A 20,682-nucleotide genomic window follows, 5' to 3' on the forward strand; every position below is an offset into this window, starting at 1 on the left:
CCCTTAGGTATCATTTCCTTCTCTGAGAATCAAAAGGTGAGAACACAGGCCAGATTCAAAATGATTCCAATCCATGACCTTCCTCTGGTTTCCTCCTAAATGTCTCCTTTTGAAAGTGAAGTGGAAAAAATATGACCAAAAGTCCTTACTTTTTATCTATTCTATTTTCTATCCTAAAAGAAGTATGTGTTTAATGCTTTTCTCCAGCTGTCTTAGGTTTATGAATATGGAGGCAAAACACAGCAAAACCACTCAGAGCATTGCCTCTGGAGTCTGCCTGCCTGAGTTTGAATCACCTTCTCTGCCATTTACTAGCTATGTGAACTTGGCTAAGTTACATAATAACATACATCCTACTTTACAGGGTTGATGTGTCAGTTAAATGAGTTAACATTCACTAAGTTCCAACAACTATATGTTTTAGCTATTATTATTATTGTAAATAGAAAAGAAGAAACTTTAGAAGGAGTTATAGTTGAAGGTTAAAATTTCAAAGCAATTCTAATCAAAGTGCAGTACGATTATTTTTAGAACTTGACAAAATGATGCTTAAGTTCATCTGGAAAAACAAATACTAAGGCTAGCCAGGAAAACTCTGAAATTATAGAGCATAAGTTCTATCAGAGGGTAACATATATTATGAACATTTTGTTACTGGGACAGGAATAGGCAGATCAGTGGAAAAGAATATGGACTCTACTATATGACAAAATTGGCATTTCAAACAAGTGTAGAAGAGATGGATTATTTAAATGGTGTCTGTTTATCCACTTGGAAAAAAGAAAATTTGGATCTGTATCTCATTTCTTATGCCCAAATAAATACTGTATAGATTGATTTTATAATATAAAAATAAAACTGTTAAAGTGTGAAAATACAGTGATTTTTAAAAAGCCTTGAGTGGAGAAAACTTTTCAAGCATGATGCAAAAATGTGAAAACAGAAAAGCAAACAGATAAATCTGACTGTACAAAAGTTAAGAACCTCTTGTTGCAAAAAAAGCACCATAGGCAAAGTCAAAACAGAAAAAATATTCGCTATATGATCGCACAGGGCTAATTTCCTTAACTATCAATATAAAGATATTAAGAATCAACAAAAAAGACAAACACCCCAAGGGCAAAATGAGCAAAAGTTGATGGATAAAGAAATATCAATGGCTAATTTGAAAGTAAGTTTCCATTTTACCTATAAAACACTGACAAATTTTAAAAGTTTGCCAATACCCAGTGTGGGCTTAAAGTGTAAGTAGGACTTCCCTGGTGGCGCAGTGGTTAAGAATCCGCCTGCCAATGCAGGGGACATGGGTTCAAGCCCTAGTCCGGGAAGATTCCACATGCCACGGAACTACTGAGCCTGCGCTCTAGAGCCCGCGAGCCACAACTACTGAGCCCGCAAGCCACAACTACTGAAGCCTGCGCGCCTAGAGCCCGTGCTCCGTAACAAGAGAAGCCACCGCAACGAGAAGCCCACGCACCACAACGAAGAGTAGCCCCTGCTCACTGCAACTAGAGAAAAGCCCGCACACAGCAATGAAGACCCAACGCAGCCCAAATAAATAAATTTATTCATTTAAAAAACAAAAGTGTAAGAAGTAAGCGTTCTCAAGCACAGTTGGTTAGTGGGTATCCTGGTTATCTTTTGCTTCATAGAAAGCCATGCAAACTTTAACAGCATAAAATGATTTTATCATGGATTTTGTGGATCAGGAATTTGGAAAGGGCACAACAGAGATGGCTCTTCTTTGCTTCATGGTGTCCTTAGCTGGCAGGACTGAAAAGGCTGGGGGTGGCCAGCATCGCTGAGGAACGGGATAGGGCTGGAGAACCCTCTCCAAAACACTTCTTTACTCACTTCCTGGTTCCTGGTCTGAGATGGTGAAAGATCTGGGACCGGCAGCTGGAGCGTCACTGTGCGGCCTCTTGCTTGTAGTGGTCCTCATCTAACGGACAGCTCATAGTCTTATGTCCAGAGATCAGCACTGCCCCAAACAGAGAGACTTCTCCGACCCAGAAACATGGTGGTGATGGTGGTGGTGGTGTGTTTGGGGGGAGGGGATGGTAACTGTGGAATAAGAAGTTTCATTTCACTGTGACACGTCATCACTTTAGCATAAAAGATTTACACACACGCACTTCTTTAAGCTTAGAAAGTTTCTGAAAGACTAAAGACTGGTGGGAAAATGATTTCTGAGAAGTGAAATTGGGGATGTGGCGAAGGGTCCCTTATGTGCTTTATGCTTTACCTAATACCCTTCTACACTGTTTAATTATTTCTTAATTTATCATGTACACACATTTATTGTAATAAAAAATAGCTAAAATCAACAAAAGGAAAAGTTAAGAACAGGACAACTACTTAATTCAGGAAGATTTCTAAGTAACCTGATGGCATGGGTTATAAAGGGGACCTAGGTAATTATACATTTTTATAATCAGAAATCTGAAAACGAGGCATGAATGACACAGAATGACAAGGAAACACTTCAGTTTTTCAGGGGTTGATTTTCCAGATGGCAGATTTTCCAGGCCAGGTAGCCCTGGCTTCTTAGGTAAAGGAATTTAAAAAGTGCTTTCAATGAGATTAAGTACGAAACCCGGAACGTTTGTTTGTGAGAGCTGGAAGGAACTGGGGGAATTGGCTCTCCCAGTGGGAGCCCCCAAACCTGCTCTCCTCTTTCTTTTCCTTCTTCCCCACTGGCTACTACCCTCTGCCTGTAAAGCCCCAGACTGTGCCCTTTAAAAGTCACCTTCCCTCAAAAACAAAATCAAAAAAACCACCAGCATCAGATGTTATGCATTCAATATTATGATCATACACATGCTAAGAGCGAAACGACACAAACTTTATTCCAGACATGGAAAGATGATGGAAAAAAAAAAGATGAAATAAACACTGTAGCATGTGGAAAACGTCTTCCAAAGAGAGTGACTGGGTAAATGTCACTTTCCTAATTTTTTGTGATTTCTACAAGCTTTTCGGTTTTAGCTGTAAGGTATGGCATAGCACCTTGCTTGCTACTGGGTGAAGTGCCCGGACTAGCAAAAAAAAAGAAAAAATAGCATTGGAGGGCTTGTTAGAAATATCGTGCCTCAAGCTTACTAAACCAGATCTGCATTTACCAGAATCCCAGGTCTGCCACAGACCTGGCCACACACTGGAATCACCTCCAGAACTTTAACAATACCAATGCCTGGGTTCCCACCCCAGAAATCCTGATCTATTTGGCTGGGGTGAAGCCTGGGCGTTGCGGGTTTTCTTCAAGTCTGATGTGATTCTGTGATTCTGAGACCCAGTAATCTAATTTGGTGGTTCTCACAGTGTGGGCCCTGAGCCCCCTGGGAACCTGTTCGAAAGGCACATTCTCGAGCCCACTCCAGACTTCCTTTCCTGGAGTTTCTGATTCAGTAGGTCTTTGAATCAGCCGGCCAGGCAATTCCGATGCCCACTGAGGTGGGAGAACCCGATAAGGTAGGTCTGGGGAGGGGCCCAAGAATTTATATTTCTTAAAGTTTCCGGGTGCTGCTACCGCTACAGGTCCGAGAAGCACACTCAGAGACTCTTATCACCCAAACCTCTGATCTATGGTTTGTCCAGAGCCACGCCTCCAGCCCACTATTGCTTCTCTTCAACGACAAACTTCCCATCTGCTGTTCTTTTCAGGTTTGAGGCCCAGATGACCCTTTTTACTTCCACCTTCTCCAAATATACAGGCGTTAAAAAAAAAAAAAAACATTTCAGCACCTCAAACTCAAACTATGTCTCTTTGCTCCAGAAACTACTCACACTAGCCACGCACAGGTGCCCCCGTCCTTCTCAGGCACCGTGTTCTCGTGTGGACCCACTGTCCCACGGGGACCCCTGCCCTGCTCCTCTTTCAGTTCAGTCGTGGCCTCTCCCAAGAAACCTGCTTCCAGGCTGGAGGTCGAAAACTTCTCTAAGGCGCAAAACGACCAGGGTTCTGGGGTCAGCGGCCGTCAGGGGCGGGTGCCCATTAGCCTCGGCATCTAGCAGCGGGTAGCTTTCGTTTCTAATCTCCTGCCGCGCGTCCTTTTCCCTCCACGTGCAGTGGGCCCATCCACAGCGAGGAGGAGAAAGGGCAAGAGCAGGGGCTGAGGAAAGGGGGATGGAGGTGGTAAAGCGGCAGCTCCCAGCTGGAGAGGGGGGACAGGGACTCTCCCCACATAGGTGCCTGCCTGTTGGGTCCTGAATCTTGCTCCTTCCTCCGAGTTCCGGGAGCTCTGAACAGGAATCTGCAAACCTGCTAACCTATTTCACTCCTTTCCCTCGCGGGGCACTGCTCCGGTCCTCGGAGGGGGCGAGTAGGGGTGGGGATTGTCGGGGGATTCGCGGTGGGTGGAGGACGCGGGGCCGCGGCGGGGGGAGGGGAGGTGACAACTGCCCCTCCGGGATTAAGTCCCTCGTAGCCCAGGGTGGTGCCGGAAGCCAGCTCCTGTGGCCCCGGGGAAGGGGTGGTGCTCGTGGGTCCCTGCGAAGCGCCGCTGTCCGTGCGACAACGTAAAGTCGTAGGTGGGCACCCGGGCGGGGCTCCCCCTTGCACAACCTCAACAGCGGCCTGCAGAGTCCGCGCCACCGATCCTCCGCCAGCTGCTCCTGGTGTTGCCCGTGCGCTCGTCTCCCGCTGCCTTAGCTCGCTTTCAACCACAGAGGCTGGACTGCCGCGTCCCTGGTGGCGCAGCGCACTCCGCGGAGCTTCCTGCGCTCGGCCCCGCGGCGCCGAGCGGAGAGACCGGCTGCAGCCGTAGGACCAAGTAAGGCTTGGATCGGAGGTGGGCTCGCCCGGCCTGGGAGGGGCGCTCGGGCGGGCGGCCCCTCGGCGCACCTGCCCCCGGGGCGGGGCGGAGCGGGGCGGGGCGCGCCGGCGCGCAGGTCGCGGGCGCGGACGCTGGAGGGGGCTGTGGCTCTCTTGCTGTCCCCGCGGCTCGGGCTGCGCGACGCCAGGGCTCCCCCCGCTGAGGGGCCGGCCCAGGCCCGGGGAGGGGCTCGCCTTCTTTCACTTCCCGCTCGCCTGTCTGGAGGCGGCGGGGCCGGCGCGGGCGCAGGGCTGCGGGCGCTCGGCTGGCGCGCGGGGCGGGGACGCGGCCGCCGCCCGCTTTGCGCCGCTCCTCCCCGCGCGAGTGGCGCTCGGCCCGGCGTCGAGGCGGCCATGGCGACCCTGAGCCCGCTCCCCACCCACCCCGCCTGCTCCGCCCTCCCCTCCGCCCCGCGCCACCTTTGATGGCTCGGACCTCGGCCGGCCACCGCCAGCCCCGCTCGCGTGTCCGCGCCGCCGCCGCCGCCCGCGGGTATTAATAGCCGAGCGTCCCCGCCGCACGCGCAGCCGGAGTCGCCGCGCCCTCGGCCGCCGGGAGCTCGGAGCTGCGGAGCCCGGAGGCCGGGAGTGGGAGCCGGAGCTGCCTGCGCCGTGGAGGTAGGAGGCGCGCGGCGAACAATGATCCCGGCGGACTGGCGGCAACTTGTGCGAGTCGGGCGCTCGGAGCCGACCGACCGGGGCGCGGGTGGAGGTAGCTGCGTGGCCCGCGGGTCCTGCCCGGAGGAGGGCGCGGCGGGTGGGATCGGGCTTCCCCTACTGAGGCGGGAGAGTCGCCCTCCGGGCCCGGGGCAGCCCGGCAACAATAGCCGGAGCTCGGGGGCCTCCGGGCTGCGCGCCGCCCCTTGCACCGTCCTCTTACCTCCGGTGACGCGGGTTGCGGGCTCCGCGCGCGTCCCCTCTCGCCTCCCCCGCCCCGCGGCGCCCTTCCCCCTCTTCCTCCCATCCCACCCGGCGCGCTGACAGCGCCGGACGCGGCTTCCGGACCTCCGGCTGCAATCTCGGCCCCTGCGACCGACCGTGGACCGGGGAGGTGGCCTTTGGCGCCGCTGCCACCACGCTGCCGGGTGCCCTCCGCTCGCCCACGCTGGCGCGAGGACCCCGGTGGGTGACAAAGAGGAACACGCCCTCTGCCTAAGTTAGATTTTGTCCCTCTTTGCCGCCAACCTTTATGAAGAACAAAGTTTTTTTTTTTTCTTCCTTTTTTTTTTTTTAAGCAAAGGACAGAGATTTTTGTGGTGAGCCTTTCCAAACAACAACTTCTGATTGTGGTTTTACGATTTAAGTTCCGGAAACTTTAGCTGTGTGATCCTGCTAGACCTTTGAGTGTGTGTGTGTGTGTGTGTGTGTGTGTGTGTGTGTGTTTTGTTTGAGGGGAAAAACATGAGTTCCCCGTAATCAGTCTGGATGTCGTTTATGGCAGTTGGAGCCCAGCTGGAGTCTGTGCAGGATCCCCCAGAAACGAGGGAGGTGAGGCGCACAAAGAAACGAGGACCCTGGTATCAGCTCAGCCCCTTGAGATGTGCAGAGATTGCCTTTCATGTGGAATAGTTTAGCCGGCTCAGCCTGTCTCCAATTCTTCTGGAGTACCATGGTGGCCTCTGGCTGTTTCATTTTATTATTGTTGTTGACGTCTTTCTTGTTAGTTTCCCAGGTTTGACTTGCTCAGCCCCGCCCTCCCCTGTTCCACGGTTCCCCCTTAGCCATGGTTTTTGGGGACCCTCATCTTCCCCACCCAGCAGGCAGGGTCTTCAGCAGAGCCAAACCCCAGCCTAGCAGTGGGTTAGGTTCACAGCGCTTTGCTTGTGGTGACTTGGCCAAGCCCATTCCAGAACATCTTCCAGCATTGTCTTTTCTTATTCAGTCTAAACAGGACAGAAAGGAGGAAGAAAGGCCTTTTTGGCCCTGAGAGCTTTGGGACATTTGCCTTAAAAATTGTCCTCGTTGTTGCCATCAGGCAGGCCCTTCTGAAGTCTCCTGCGTTTGGTTGTCTTCCCACATTCCACAGCCTTCCGGCCCGGGTTTACCTTCAGCCTTTCCTGGGGGTTGGTTGGTCTTCTGGGTTTGACAGTTTCTGATGCTCTTCGTGTGGGTTCAGCGTACACATGGCTCACTTTATATTCCTGCCGTGCCGTTCTGCAGCAAGGCACCAATATTGGAGTTACTCCAAGCACAATGAAACGTTTGTGTTTTTAGAATGTCTGGCTAATAGAGCTGCTTCTGGGAAAAATGAAGAGACACATTATTGGCCAGTGGCTGGCTTACTGGGTGAGGTGTTGGTGGAAATAGTGAGCTGCTAGCCCAGGGCTTCCCAGAATCTCTTCTTTCTTCTATGTGGACGAGAAACTTGAAATACTTGGTGATGATGTAGCTGTGCTCCATAGGGTCACAGATTCGGCAGCGTGCCCCCTGTGAGTTGGGGTGTGGTTTTTCATTTAAGGTGTTCTTCCCCTGTGGGAATCCTGAAGGTAGGTTTATAATGTCCCTTTTCACATAGTCTTTTTCTGGAATTTTATACAGGGATTGAATTCCTTAGGTCTTAATAGAATACTAATGGTGCTCTGCGGGCCACATTTACTAAAAGGAGATTTAAAAATCCTAGATAATTTTCTTCTGGTATGTTGCAGTTATGCCATAATTATCTTAAGACCATGAGGAACCTGGGTGAATATTTTTGTTTTGCTTTTTATTTAAGAAACTGTCCAAGGAAATGGTTTTAAGAAGATAAGAATTGAATATAGTATTGAAAGGGTTAGTTTTTTTTTTTTTAAAGTGAGATTCATCCTCTAATATTCATTGAGCTCTAATATTCATAGAAGAGTTTAATTCATTTGGAAAATGATATGTATTTATAAGGAGGGTGCCTGTGATAGACATCAGAAAAGAAAACCTTTTTCCATCCTTGAGGAGGTTAGAGAATGCTGGAGAAGACACAGGAGCCCAGTTTTTGCATACTGAACAGTTTAGGAAAGACGGCATTATGGCTTTCCTAGAGGATGAGGAAAGTTGTATGGATTTGTAGGTACTTGGCTAGAGCTTTGACAGCAAAAGCTTTAGTAACTGGCCTTGCTTATTTCAGAGACCTGCCTAGTGAAATGCACTTTCCCCTTGAACTGAAGATGCTACAGACAAGAGAAGGGCTCTTATAACCCCCAAATACAGTCACTCAAGTCCTTTCTACTTTGGGTGCACAGGTATTCCGAGTGTTGCTTACCATTGCCTGGGAGGGGAGAGGGTGGGCTTTTAAAGGTTCCTGGGGCTGCACCTCTCATATTATTTGGTACTTTTGATTGAAAGGAGGGCTCTCCAAGCCTGACTGTTGAATGGGAAGCGGTAGATCAACTTTTAAAAAAATTTTTTCCTTGCTTTTTAATGGTTAGAGTTTCTGCTGTGGCCTCACTTCATCATAGGCCCCTCACCCTCTGTTTCTGCCAGGTTACTGCCTTAAGCACTTCCACATGTCTGGGAAGAGCAGAGCCCAACGGTTTCCATTCAAAATTATTTGAAATACTGATTTCACCAGTCCTTTTATGCCAAATGCTGCCTTTGTTTTTAATCAAGAAGCCCCCAGAAATTGTTTATATTGAAGTGGAGAAACTGGCTTTTTATAGGCTGCCCTCCTCCTGGTTTAAGTCAGTTAAAAATGTTTTGCCAAATGGATGCTTTGAGCAGAAGTGGACAGTTGGTACGTATTAAATGTGGGTGCTCTAAGCCTTTGATACTTGTGAAATAAACCAGGGACCATCAGGTACAATGTGCCTCCCCATGCTCAGTGCTGCCTGTGAACTCAGGCAGTTTTCTTATTTAATGTGAGATGGAAATCAGACGGCAAGATGGGCGGTTTAATATGGGAATTCATCATTTACACTGAATTAACTTCATGTGTAAAATGGTCATATTTGTGCATACATTTTCAAACAGAAGGGCCTCAGGCCAAACTGGATTACCTTTAACTCTCTATTATGTAATATTCCTCACCAAAGAGTAACTCCACTTTATGTGTAGACTTTGGCCTTTTCATAAATGTATCTTAGAAGACTCATAAATCCAGTATATGACTTTCATTTTTTGTTCTCATCATATTAATTCAGGATCTAGTCTAGTGCCTGGCACATAGCAAACCCTTTACTAAATGCTTGTTGAGTGAATAAGTAAACCTAATTTTCATGTCCTTTCAAGTTACTCTTTAAGGTTTTTAAGGGAAATTTGATATCAGCCCTGACAAGTTGTTGTTCTGGGAATTGGAAAATTTGGTATTTGATTTCATTTCTGTTTTGTTCTAATTTAGCAATTTAAGCTAACCTTTAAAGTTGGGTATTGTAAAAATATACAGGCTCATTTAAAAAAAATCATACAATAAGTGCATGAAGAAGAAAGTAAAACCTACCTGAAAAAATTGGCTTCTGGGATAACTTTCCCTTTCCTTCTTAGAGATATATTTTTTAGAAGTTCCATTAGTGAGCATCTCTTGGGGGTAACCTCAGTTTTTGTGTGCCTTTAAATTTGTTCCGGAATGATAAACTACCTGGGCGCGCAATTCTGGATCGTTGATTCTGTATTAATCAACTCTCTTTTGGTTCCATTGTTGTGGTTGCAGTGTCCACTGTCAGGCTAACTGTTACTTGTAAATTGTCTTTTCTCTCTGGCTGCTTTTAGGATCCTTTGGAGTGCTGCAGTTTCACTAGGTCTAGATGTAATTTCTCCTTTACTTTTATTCCCCTCTCTCCACCTCCATCTGCTTCTTTTCCCTCCTCCCTCCCCCTTCCTCCATCATCTTATCAGTGTGTTCCTTTCTGTTGTCCTGTAGTATTTCAGTGTCTGGATGTGCTACAATTTGTTGATCTGGTCACCCTTGGCCACTCTGGCTGTTTCCAGTTTGGGCTGTTCTGAATAAGGCTGCTACGAACATTTGTGAACAAGTCTTTGTGCGGAGATCTGTTTTCCTTTTTATTGCTCGGTCTTATGATAAGTGTGTGTTTATAAGAAACTGCCATCTGTTTTTCCAAAGTGTTTGTACCATTTTACATCCTCGCCAATGATATATGAGTGTTCCACGTACTGTAATCCTCATGAACACTTGAAATTATCCATCTTTTTCATTGTAGCCGTTCTGGTAGATGTGTAGTGGTATCTCCCTGTGGTTTAATTTTATATTTCCCTGAAAGGGAAATGATAAGTTTTCCTGTGCTTTTTGGCCATTTGTCTATCTTCCTTTGTGCCGTGTCCATTAACACTTCGTTCTTTTTCATTGATTTTTGTCTGATTGTTTTGTATAGCTTTTGAGTATAATCGACATACAATAAACAGCATATACTTAATGTCATCTTATTTTACAATTATAGGAGTTCTGTGTATATTCTATATACAAGTTCATTGTTAGATCTGTGTATTATGAATATTTTTACGAGGCTATTCTTTAATCTTTTCCTCTTTTAGTGGTATCTTTTGAAGAGCAAAAGTTATTAGGGAAACATTGTACATGGTCTACTTATTGAACTTATTAAAGGTCAGGGACTTTTTTCAACTTTGGAAAAATAACATTTTTGTGTGTAAGACATAGACTAATATTGCTGTGTTCAAGAGGTCAGACTCCATTTACTTCATGGGGATGGAGCAGTTCTATTCTTTCCTAACTAAAACTGAGTAGAAAAGACATGAAAATGAAAAAGCAACAAAAAAAACCTTGCTTATTTTGAAAATCTGGGGAAACAAGGTGTTTCAAGTTATGGTCAAATAGATTTCTGAAATTCAGAATTGAATTGTTTGTTCTTTTAGCACACAGAAAGATTGTGGAAAATGAATATTTTTAAAATCAATACAAAACATGGAGCCCTGGGTAAAAGCAAGATGTAACATTCTAAAAAGAGGTTGGAATGGCATACGTAGGTGCTTGTAGAAGGAGTTGAGTTTCCTTATTTTGGCATGAATTTTATAGTGTTATTTATGTACTCTCCTCATTTTCTGAACCAGATAACAAGCGTTGTTGTCAGGTCAGAAAGTATGTTTTCCTGATTTTTGTTCCTCCTGCCCATAGAAGGTACATAAATATTGCTTGACTTGAATTAAAATTTCTGTAATGACTGCAACAGAAACAGACTCAAAGAAATAGAGAACAGGCTTGTGGTTGCCAAGGGGGAGGAGGGTGGGGAAAGGATGGATTGGGAGTTTGAGGAGATGATTAGCAGATGCAAACTATTTTATGTAGGACAGGTAAACAACAAGGGCCTACTGTAGAGCACAGGGAGCTATATTCAATATCCCGTGATAATCCAGAATGGAAAAGAAAAATAAATAAATAAATGAAATTAAAAAATGTGTATAAGGAAAACCCCATGACATTTTAGAATACGGAAGTTAGAGATTGGGATCAAAGGTAACAGGAGTTGGGAGTATAGGTGTTAAAATGTGATGTTGGGAAAGTTATTGGTGCTCTTTTCCTAAAACATCAAGGAAACTTCAAGAGTGCACTTATTTTCCAGTGACAGAATCTTTGACTAATAGCAGTGAAAGTCATCAAACAATTAGGTGCCTCAAGGAATAATAAGAAGGGAGGGGCTCCCGGTTCGATGCCTCAGCTCATAGCATCAACCAGGTTCTTTCTGTCCTTCCACCCTGCCATCCCAGCTTGTTGCTTTTTGCACTCTGGCTTGTTGCCTAGTGGTTAATTAGACTGCTGCGGCCTGATTAGCTGTTACGGTGAAGGGCTCCTGCAGCTCCATGCTTTCTACTCTTACACATTCGGTGTCGTCGGGCCAATAATGGCACAGCCTTCTTCACGCTCCTTTTGTCCTTAAGCAAAGTGCTTCTCAGAAGCCTCCAACATTTGTTGGTCTTTTTTTTTTTTTTGCGGTACGTGGGCCTCTCATTGTTGTGGCCTCTCCCGTTGTGGAGCACAGGCTCTGGACGTGCAGGCTCAGTGGCTATGGCTCACGGGCCCAGCCGCTCCGCGGCATGTGGGATCTTCCCGGACCGGGGCACGAACCCGCGTCCCATGCGTCGGCAGGCGGACTCTCAACCACTGCACAAACAGGGAAGCCCTAGTCTTTGAAGAAGGGTCTGGGGAATATTTCTGTGCTCTGAAAGAGAGACCCAAGGGCTGGACTGAATGTGATGCCTGGAACCACAGTAGCCAAAATTGTGACTAGCTTTGGGATGAAGGCAAGAGGATGATGGGCTGAAAGGTGGAAGCAGAGTTCTGTGGGCCTCACTTAGTCACTGATCTTCCTGCACCTGGAGCTTCCTACACTAAATAATAGCTAATTTTGTATACCAAATAATGCAGACCTGGACTTAGTGTAATAAACCATAAGTTTACCCACTTTCTAATTCTGTTATTGCCATCTAAAGCATCTTGACTGATATATTAATTGGAAGACTTTACCTTTCTTTTTAAAAAATATTTTGTCTTTTTTTGTTTTTTAAATTAAGTATAGTTGATTTACAATGTTAGCTTCAGGCGTACAACATAGTGATTTGATATTTTTATAGATTATGCACCATACAAAGGTTATTTCAGTATTAACGACTATATTCCCAGTGCTATACATTACATCCCTGTGACTTACTTATTATATAACAGGTCGTTTGTGCCTCTTAATCCCCTTCGCCCATTTTGCCCATCGTCCCACCCTCCTCCCCTTTGGCAGCCACTAGTTTGCTCTCTGTATCTGTGAATCTGTTTCTGTTTTGTTGTATTTATTCATTTGTTTTTTAGATTCCACATATAAGTGAAAATACAGTATTTATCTTTCTCTGTCTGACCTATTTCACTTAGCATAATCCCCTCCAGGTCCATCCATGTTGTCACAAATGGCAAGATTTCATTCTTTTTTATGGCTGAGTAATATCCCATTGTGTATATATAACATTTTCTTTATATGTTCATCTGTCAGTGGACATTTAGGTTGTTTCCATGTCTTGGCTATTGTGAATAATGCTGCAGTGAACATAGGGGTGTGTGTATCTTTTTGAATTAGTGTTTTTGTTTTCTTTAAATACCCAGGAGTAGAAATGCTGGATTGTATGATAGTTCTAGTTTTAATTTTTTGAGGAGCCTCCATGCTGTTTTCCATAGTGTCTGCACCAATTTACATTCCCACCAACAGTGCTGGACGGTTCCTTTTCTCCACATCCTCTCCAACGCTTGTTATTTGTCTTTTTTTTTTTTTTTTTTTTTTTTTTTTTGCGGTACACGGGCCTCTCACTGTTGTGGCCTCTGCCGTTGCAGAGCACAGGCTCCGGATGCGCAGGCTCAGCGGCCATGGCTCACGGGCCCAGCCGCTCTGCGGCATGTGGGATCTTCCCAGACTGGGGCACGAACCCGCGTCCCCTGCATTGGCAGGCGGACTCTCAACCACTGCGCCACCAGGGAAGCCCTCTTGTCTTTTTGATGGTAGCTGTTCTGACAGGTTGGAAGATTTGATCTTTCATCTGCCGCTTAACATTATCTATGAGAAAGAGTTTATTACTGTTAATTATATGGAAAGTGGCTTAGTGATCACGTCAAGTCACTGTGAGAGATGAACTATTTTTAAGGACTTTACGTATCTGATAATGTGTGCCAATCTTGTCACTAAGCCTGCATGATTTTCACCTTTTCCTCTTACAATGGCCTTGCAGGACATCTGCTTAGCATTGACCATTTGGAGTTTGGATAACAAGACATACTTGATGGGAATATTTCATTTCTTTAAGAAAAAAATGATGGCAGTGCCTACCATTTCTGTCAACCTAGAATGGCATTTATCTGCATGTTTAATATTGCTTAGGAGATTTTTGAGGCCATTATTTATTTATTTTAAAAATAAATTTATTTATTTAGTTTTGGCCGCGTTGGGTCTTTGTTGCTGCGCACGGGCTTTCTCTGCTTGTGGCGAGCGGGGGCTACTCTTCGTTACGGTGCACGGGCATCTCATTGTGGTGGTTTCTCTTGTGGAGCACGGGCTCTAGGCACGCGGACTTCAGTAGTTGTGGTGCATAGGCTTAGTTGCTCTGCGGCATGTGGGATCTTCCCAGACCAGGGCTTGAACCTGTGTCCCCTGCATTGGCAGGTGGATTCTTAACCACTGCGCCACCAGCGAAATCCCTGTGAGGCCATTATTAATCAGAGATTAATATCTTCCTTTATAATCTTGCCAGATCTTTTGGTTGTCTGGCATGAAATCTTACTGGGGGCCAATGTTATTAGTAGAATGAACTGCTTGGAAATGTCAGGATTTGGGTAAACTAAAGATTTACCGCGTTGGAAAATTAGACACAGATATTTGTGAGCCTGTAAAGAAAAGTTGAATGATTTTATAATAACTGTAATCCAAGCAAATGAATTGAACGGAAAATATCCTGGTGAACAACTTGTAGAATATAGAGCCACAATATTCCTATCTATTTTTATTTAATTGATATGACTTTAAAAAAGAAATCTGGTCCTTCCCCCACCTCTTACTATCAAGATGGTCAACTGACCAGGGTGACTTGCATATTCACTGCTGTTTTATTTTCACTTTATGTAAGGACTTACCAATTCACCAGATATTTATTGAACAGCTGTGTTGAATTACTAGTTACCATTGGTGCCACAAAAACAGGGTGCAGTTCCCTGCTCTCAGAGTGTAGCATCCAGACCAGATTGGAGAATTATCTAGATAATTACAATATAAGGTGGTATATGACCAGAGTTTTGCAAAAGGTACTGTAATCGTGGAAGTTTTCAGGATAGTAAGACATTGGATTCTGGTTGGAAGTTGCATTTAAGTTGAGCTTTCAATAAAGAAGTGTGTTTTGTTTGTTAGCTTGTTTATTTTAGTGTTCCCTTTGTAGTCTGTTTATTATAGCAGGATTAGAAAAGTATTCACTTATAAAACAGAAAGTAAAAATCCCTTGCAATCCTGCTGGTCAAAATTTATGAAGATTAAGATTTGATTTATTTCCATTTGACTTTTGACATATTCGATATATTCCCAGTATTTTTCTCTATACATACAAACATACATTTTTTAAAAATCGGGAGAATGATGCATGTATAATTAGAAGTCACTTTCCCCCCATAACATTGTCTGAGTGTTTTCCATACTGAGTTTTCTTTGAAATGAAAATGTTCAGTGACTATATAATATCCCCCTGTATAGTTCTACATAATGAACCTAACGTTGCCCTTTATCGGTCATTTCTTCTGCTTGCAGTATTTGGCTGCAGTGACAATCTGTACATAAATCTATGGAAAAGAGGGTCTCTTGTTGCAAGGGACAGACACCTACCTTGAGTCGTAGGAAGCAGAATGGGGGAATTTCGTAGCTCTCAATTCCAACCTCAGAAAGGGCAGAGGTGGGTCATCTCAGGAAGGGAGACCTGGGTCCAATGGCTCCAGCCACATGTGGGGTTGCCCTCACAATGCCCTGCTTTTTCGCTAGGGATTGGCTTCATTTTCCTGGTTCTCTCCACTGGCACTTCGGGACAGTTTGCTGGTGATGGTGGCGCTGTCCTGCATGTTGCAGGAAGGACAGCATCCACGGCCCCGCCTTGAAAGTCAAGCGGTCCTTCAGTCATGCTGACAGCGTCACGCGTGTTCCATTCCCCGGGATAAAGCATTCATGCCGCTCCTGCTGTGATCGAGAATCACCTAGCTGGAGTTTGAACCCCCATCTCCACCCCTCCAGGGAAGGACTGCTGTTTAGCCCAGATGAAGGGCCCCTCTTGTGATGGGTGTGTGTGTGGGTGGGGGGGGTGTACAAGGACGGGGTGAGGGTGGGGAACAGCAGCCTTTATGGGTAGGATTGACAGGCAAAAATAAGGGGAAAAAACTTCTTGGCAGAGGGATCAGAAGGGAAGGAAGGGCAGAGATAGGAAGGAAAGGCCTCGGTCCACCACCATCCAGGGCTGTGCTGAAGCTTGCGGGTCCCCATCACGTAAAGGTTGATGTCTGAGCTCCGAGAGCAGCAGTTCTAACCTAATGTTCCCTTGTGAGGGGCGTCATAGTGATTTGTCCCTGACTAGAGGTTATCCCCAAACAACCTTCCTCTCGCTTGTATTCAGACACACCTTCCGGAATGAGAGGAAAGGGGTAGAAATCGATCAAGCTTGCTCGGTGTGAGTTTATAGCAAAACTGTTCCCTGCAGAAGCCCACCATGTAGGCTGGGATGGGAGGTGTGCTTGTGTGTTACTTTCTCCGCACTTGTGACGACTCCTTACGTGCCCCCTTTCTCTGTTGTTGGTCAGAAGCACTTAGTGAGCAAAGGTGTTAGTTCGTGGCATCCCTAATCAGTCCCCAGCAAACAGGGCTGTTTCAGGACAACCATATGTTGAGAGGGAAGATACCCATTTGTGACACAGCCAAGCCATGCCCATTTTTCAAATTCCCAGTCAAAGCAACGTCTGTGTCTCAGTTCCGTTGGCTCACCTTTTGAGATAATCCACAGAAGCGTTGGGGAAGCTGACTGATGCATAACTGGTTTTACACATAGAGTATCTCACATCATTAGTTATTTACTCCCCGATGTATGAATTTTGCCTTTTTCCCCAGAGTTAGTTTCTGGAGGTCAGGGGCCATGTCTCAAACTTCTATTGTATCTTCTAGGTTCTTAGAAAAGAGCCTTTCTTTGATGGATTAATGAAAATCTTATCATAGGATCTTAGGCAGCTAGAAGATCACAACTCCTTAGATTCTCAATAACTCTTCACAAGCTAGAAAGAATAAAAGTGATCTATCTCACTTTTAACAAAGATCTGTCAAGCACCTTTTATCCGGAGGGCACGGTTCTTGAGATTCATATCGGTGAACAAAACAGGCCGAAAAATCCTCGTCTTCAAGGGGACCATATATTTTTCAGGGTCCAAACTGAGACATTTTTGACCCTGAAGGGTGCTAACTCCATGGGCTGCCGGAACAAGAGGTGTCTAAGTGGATGGTCACCCCTCGTGCTCAGAGAGTGGCCCAAAGTGGGGGGCTGATTTTTCCCAGAGACCGTCAGACTGCCTTTGGGACAGTCTGGGGACAGATACAGTTAATCTCCTGTGATTTCAGGGATGAGCCCCAACATTTACTCACCGGCCACATGTTTACTGAGAACCTGTGAGGTTGTATCAATGTTCTCCTAAAAGATTGTTTGCTCCCGGGCAAGACTCTTCATAGGGACACGCAAGTGGGAGATGTGTCCTCACCTGTCGAGGAAAATAATGAATGGAATTGCTTGAGAGACGGTGGACTCCTGAGAGACACATCACAGATTCCAAGTAACTTGCTTGCAGAAGTCCTTTTGATCAGCGATTTTTTTTTTTTTTTTTTTTTTTTAGATTTGGAAATCAACAGGGCTCTAGGCCCTGAAGGTGATTTAACAGATATATTTCTTTTTAAGGGAAAAAGGAATTGAAAATGTTTTGGAAGGAAAGCATATGTGCATTAATAATAATAAAAAAATGATATACAGTAAAAGTGACTCTTTCCCCCCCGTGTACTGTTCTGTGAGTTTTACCACGTGTACTGATTTGTATGACCAACACCAATCAAGATATGGAACATTTTCAGCAGCTCAGAAAATTCCCGTTTGTTGTTTCTTTGTGTCACCCTCCTCTGTCCCCTACCCCAACCCCTGTTAACCGCTGATCTTTGCTCTGTCACTGTTTGTTCTTTTCCAGAATGTCTCATAAGTGGAATCACGGAGTATGTAACCTTTTGAGACTGGCTTCTTTCACTCACACAAATGTCTCTGAGATTCTTCTAAGTTGTTGTGACCATCATTCTTTCCCTTCTGTTGCTGAGTTGTATTCCATTGTGTGGATGTACCACAGTTTGTGTGGCCATTCAGTTGCTGAAGGACATTAGGGTTGTTTCCAGTTTGGGGCAGTTGTGAATAGAATGGCTATGAACGTACAGCTGCTAGAAACTGTCACGCGCAGGTTTTGATGTGGGCGTGATTTCTCAGGGGCAGAGATCCAGAAGTGGGGTCTTCACCAGCACTTGATGTTGTCAACACTTTTTATTGTAGCCATTTTAATAGGTGTTTAGTGCTGTGTCAGCAAGGCTGTTTATTTATTTTTTATTTAAAAATATGCTAAGAAAACACCTGTACAAGGGGCTTATCCAAAGATAGGACTAAATCATTTCCTGGACTACCTAGCAGAGGCTTCATGAACTCTGTTAGCTGCCTGTTTTTTGAAGGGGTAGATCAAAAAGAGCAATTGTGTATATAAAGTCTGTAACAATGCCAGCAAGAAATAGATGTAAATAACATGTCCTGTAGATACTTATCTCAGAGACCTGATAGGGTGTATAGGTTTGATGTCAGTATCTTGTTAATTCTCTATATGAATATACAGTGAAAGTGGTTAAGAGATAAAATTACAGAAGCAGCTGAAAGGCAGTATAGACATGGAGGAAAGAACACAGGCTTCAGGACATGTACTAGTTGTCTATTGCTGTGTGACAAATTCCTCCCAAATTGAGTGACTTATGTCAATAGTAAATATTGTCTTTCACAGCTTCTCTGGGACGGGACTCTGGGAGTGGCTTAGAAAGGCAGCTCTGGCTTGGATATTTGTAGTAAAGATGTCAGCTGGGGTGGTAGGATCTGTTTCCAAGGAAGCCCATAGGCTCCTCGGGCAGGCTGCTTGAGTGTCCTCACAGCATGGCAGCTAGATTCTCCCAGAGTGAGTAATTTATGAGGAGACCAAGATAGAAACTGCCATGATCTAGGCTGTGAAGTCCTACTGTGTCACTTCCAGATTCTGGGTCACACAGGCCAGTCATGATTCAGTGGGAGGTGACTACCCAAAAGCGTGGATGCCAGGCGGCAAGGACCACTGGGAACCATCTTGGAAGCTGGCTACCACGGGACTTGAGGGACCTGTGTTCAAATCCCCGCTGGCCACTCAAAAGCTGTGTGGCCTAGAGCAAGGCATGTCATTTCTGAGTCCTACTTTCCTCTCTTATTTTAAAAATGGAGGTAATAATACCTACTGAATAATAATTATTGAGATACAAATCATGGATTCTAAATAAATTGCCTGTCAAAGGCTTGATGGTCAGCATTTGTTAAGATTTGGAATTTTGGAAATTTGGGATTTCTCTTGGGAATTGAAGATAATATCAAAAAAGGGATTGTCTGTCACTTTGTAAAAGGCTCGTGACATGGCAGGTGTTATTTGTATTATTAAACCATGAACTTTGAATCTTAACTGCAGAACCTGTCAACAAATAAACACATTAAGTAACGACATTCTTTTTAGCAAAGGTATTGGTCACAGCTCCATTCACTTTTAGATTCTGTGTATTTTTTTCTATATATTTTTCTATATATATGTATTTTTTCTTCCTTTCTTGAAAGGGGAAAGCCAGTTATTGTGAATTAGCAAAGACCAAATTCCTCATCTAATCTGGTTCTCAAGTCTTTACTTTTAATAATACCCCCCAAATAAGAAATATATTATTTGCGGCCTGCTGTATCATGCTAGAGGAACTCAGAGAGACATTATGGATGAGTTTGGAGATGTCTGGAGAGCAGGTAAGAAGCATCAGCTCACTGCATCCGCTTTATAGAGTGTTTAGAAAATGCTTACTTGTAAAAGTAATTAAAAAATACATAAAGCAGCTCCATTTGACTTTATCGGAACAGTCCAGAAAGCATTCCTTTTCGAAGTGATTGTAATGTGGGATAATGTAACTCTGCCTGTTTTGCTGTAACTGAGAAAGAAGAAGCATGGCTGAAAGAAATCGGGCGTCTTGGCCCCATTTTCTTTCCCCGCCTCCTCTATTTCACTCCTCCCCCTGACATGCCGCTATCCCATCCCCCCATGTGCCCGTTCCTTTATTTAATTTTTGGCTGCGTTGGGTCTTCGTTGCTGCGCGCGGGCTTTCTCTAGTCGCGGCGAGGGGGGGGGCTACTCTTCGTGGCGGTGCACGGGCTTCTTTCTCATTGCGGTGGCTTCTCTTGTTGCGGAGCACGGGCTCTAGCCTAGCGGGCTTCAGTAGTTGTGGCTCGTGGGCTCTAGAGCGCAGCAGGCTCAGTAGTTGTGGCGCACGGGCTTAGTTGCTCCAGGGCTCTTCCGGACCAGGGCTCGATCCCTTGTCCCCTGCATTGGCAGGCGGATTCTTAACCGCTGCGCCACCAGGGAAGTCCCTGTGCCATTCTTAATACAAACCGCAGGAGCCCTCGTCCCTCACATCGCCCCATATGTGCACCTGCCGCTTCCTCTGCTTGGTATGTGAGAGCTTTCCACCCAGTCCCTGCCCACCCCCTTCCAGAAGCTTTTCCGAAGGCTAAGATCTACCCTGGGGGGGGTGCTAATATCGACGCTCTGTGTTTATACTTCTGTGTTTTTTCTCTTCCCCACTCCTTTTATTTATTGAGCACCAACTTGCATTGAGCACTTCTAAGTCCCAGGCTAAATTCTAAGGCTCTACGTGCACAAAGTCATTTGATCATCCCAACCATCCTAATTTTTAGTCCACATTTTATATAAGAGGAAACTGTGGCACAAAGAGGTTAAATGACTTGCTGAGGGTCACGTAGTTTATTATTGGAAAAAGCTTTGGAAGTCTTTTCCCGTTTATTGAGAGCAACTTCTTCTGAAGTATTTTACACCTTCCACTTTCCTAGTGCCTGGTAAAGTGCCCAGAACATAGTAGGTACCCAGTAAATATTTGCTGAAGCTTAACTCTCTTAAGAGGCAAACTTTGTCTCAAATAATTTCTTTCCATTTCTTTGTAAAATGTAGTCACCCTTGACCTTCTACAGGATGATGAGGTTCTAAGGTTCTGAGCTTACTTCCAGTGTTCTTCATTCACCCTCTTTTTTCTGGGGGTAACTTACCTCTTTTGGGATTATACTCTTAGTTTGTTACTTAAGAGATGACCGCATAT

At 45.2% G+C, this 20,682-nt stretch overlaps 1 protein-coding gene and 1 long non-coding RNA gene across 3 annotated transcripts in view; one reads left to right on the plus strand and one right to left on the minus strand.

Annotated features, from left to right (window-relative positions):
- Nucleotides 1-1,544: 1,544 nt before the first annotated feature.
- LOC116743050 lies at nt 1,545-4,702 on the minus strand. The gene is made up of 2 exons (XR_004346665.1): nt 4,565-4,702; nt 1,545-2,064 (listed from the first exon to the last, which is right to left on the minus strand). It is a non-coding gene; the product is annotated as an uncharacterized LOC116743050 (long non-coding RNA).
- The window catches only part of FARP1 (FERM, ARH/RhoGEF and pleckstrin domain protein 1), a 292,555-nt gene continuing 275,682 nt past the window's right edge, over nt 3,810-20,682 (plus strand). Inside the window, exon 1 of one of the 2 annotated variants that reach the window (XM_032611162.1) lies at nt 3,810-4,772. The gene's annotated coding sequence lies outside the window, so the exon portion shown is untranslated. Of the gene's footprint in view, nt 4,773-5,102; nt 5,432-20,682 lie in introns of those variants that run through there. The other variant, XM_032611161.1, reaches the window with a different exon arrangement.

The sequence above is a fragment of the Phocoena sinus genome, chromosome 18 (assembly GCF_008692025.1).
Source record: "Phocoena sinus isolate mPhoSin1 chromosome 18, mPhoSin1.pri, whole genome shotgun sequence".
In the NCBI taxonomy this organism is placed as follows: domain Eukaryota; kingdom Metazoa; phylum Chordata; class Mammalia; order Artiodactyla; family Phocoenidae; genus Phocoena; species Phocoena sinus.